The sequence below is a fragment of the Myotis brandtii genome, unplaced genomic scaffold (assembly GCF_000412655.1).
Source record: "Myotis brandtii unplaced genomic scaffold, ASM41265v1 scaffold56, whole genome shotgun sequence".
Taxonomy (NCBI): Eukaryota; Metazoa; Chordata; class Mammalia; order Chiroptera; family Vespertilionidae; genus Myotis; species Myotis brandtii.
The window spans coordinates 2987133-2989289 of record NW_005370080.1 but is presented as its reverse complement, the minus strand read 5'-3'; the positions used below and the strand labels follow the sequence as shown (position 1 = coordinate 2989289).

Sequence of the window (2157 nt, the reverse complement as noted above, 5' to 3'; positions counted from 1 at the left end):
CCGGAGCCCGGCCTCGGGGTGCCCTTCAGTCCTCCCAGCGTCGCTCAGCCAGGAAAACGTGTGCAGAACTTCTCAGTGACGCTGCCCTCCCCGGAGCCCCAGTCCCGAAAGGGGGCTCCCCAGCAGCTCACGTGGCCAGTAGGGGTGCAGACAGAGAAATGGGCCCCAAGGCGCACCCCCTTTTTTAAATAGAGTATGATGACCACCCCCATTAGTTCCAGAATTTTTGACAGTTCAAACTGCTCTTTACCACTCACATTTGTCTTCTTCAAATTTTTTTCTCTCTCCACATTCCATTTATAAGATACAATTTGAGAAACTATTTAAATTTGCCACAAAACAAGCCGAAACTAACTATAGTTTAGCTGGCTTTCCTTGCTTTCTGATAACTAGGACGTTAGAATTGGAAGCAAAATTAGGAAAAGAAATTGCATTTAGAAAGTTAATTCACAAATAGAAAATAGGAAGCTGTTCAATATTGTATACATTTAAAAGAAAAGTTCAATATTGATTTACTGCTCAGAATTAAATTGTGAGGAAGCTAATAAAAAAGTTGTTTAACAATTGAAATGACAAAATTGCATGCTTGATTTGTTAGAAAGTTCACAGCAATGCCAAATCCCTTATAAACACTGTGCCTAAAATATGTGTTTCTGTTATGTTCAACAACTATTTGGTTAAAAATATATTCACTCAATTACCACTTTTGACTTAACAAGTTACACAAAGTAGAATTAATAATAATGGAGCTACCTTAATCTTTATCTTCTGACAGATTAGGTATACTTTCACGTGTAAGTAAATGTTTATTTTTATTTAAGTACCCAGTTGGGAAGCTGTGTTACACGCTGTTTGTGATTGCATTCCAGTAGATTTCATTTTATGAGATGATTATATCACATCCAAAATGAAAAACTGCATTCTTTCACTGCAAGATTGGAAGCATATTATGCTAAACATCATTTCAAAGTTAAGCAATTGTTGGATGATCTTTGCTTTTAAGACCAAAGTTCGTTTTTAATAGGCACATTCCCCATTGTACATGACATTTGGGGGTGCAAGCTTGCCATTACTGAGTCTTCCATTTCTAATTATTCCCATTCTTGTGCATTAAGCTTTTCTTAGCACAAATGAGCTGGAGGTAGGATTTCCTCAGGGGAATTTTAGGGGTGAACCCTCGCAGGAAAAACCCAGACCGTCTTTATGGAAGCCTCGGGGAACGTAATTCAAGTTTGCACAGATGGCCAGCGTGGTGGGTGCACGGCCGTGTAGCATGTTTATTCCTTAAAAGGGGAAAGCAGTTGGGTTTAATCTGAGAAATCTTTCTGCATCAACATTTTTTTGTTTTACTTTATTCCTCCCAAGTTCAGCATGGCCCCTAAACCAATCTCTTTTGCCTGCTTCTTCAGGTGCACATGTAGACTTTCTGATCCCCCAACCTTCTTGAGGTCTATCTCCAGAAAACCTTCTTAGTTCGTTAGCATGGCCCAGCCCCTCCCGATTTCTCCTCCATAACTTTCCACTCCTTGCTTCCTCTATCGCTTTCTAGCAGCCGGGGTCAAACTCTGGTTTATGGCAATGACTTCCTTCCTCTCCCCCCCACCTCCACCCCATCTCTTCTGCCCGGCGTCCCGGGAGCCGGCTCACCGCCCAGGTCTGCACCCCGCTTTCTTGACCCTGAACACCCCTCCTCTTCCTGCCCCGGCTGTCAGGCGGGCAGACAAGGGTTAACGCGCTCGCCGCCGGGCCCTGGGAACCACCCGCGGGCCGGGGAGCGGCCTCTGGAATAACCTGGGCTTTCCTCGATCTTTTAATAGAACATCCGCCACCAAGAAGCGGTTTCAGGGCAGGGTTCAGAGTCGGTCCCATTCCTCTCTCCGAACCCACAACCCCGGCCCCCGGGCCGTTGTTTTTAAAAAGTTGTTTTTCAAAGTTAATGCGTTTCAAGTTTCACAATGACTTTCCCCTTCCCTCCACGCGTTGCTGAGGAAACCCCCTTGGGGTGCCCCCCTCTCCCTTCCCCACCCCCACTCGGCCCTGGCGGGGGGCGGGGCTGGGAGACCCCATGACGTCACCGGCCGGCCCACATCCTGCTTGAGAAAGTAAAGGGAAGGTAAAGGGAACTACCGCCCGCCGTCCCCGCCCCTCCTCGGGAAC

At 46.4% G+C, this 2157-nt stretch overlaps 1 protein-coding gene across 1 annotated transcript in view; it reads left to right on the top strand.

The window, feature by feature from the left end:
- HIVEP1 (human immunodeficiency virus type I enhancer binding protein 1) overlaps positions 1 to 2157 on the top strand; it is a 172546-nt gene that overhangs the window by 611 nt on the left and 169778 nt on the right. The window lies entirely within an intron of this gene.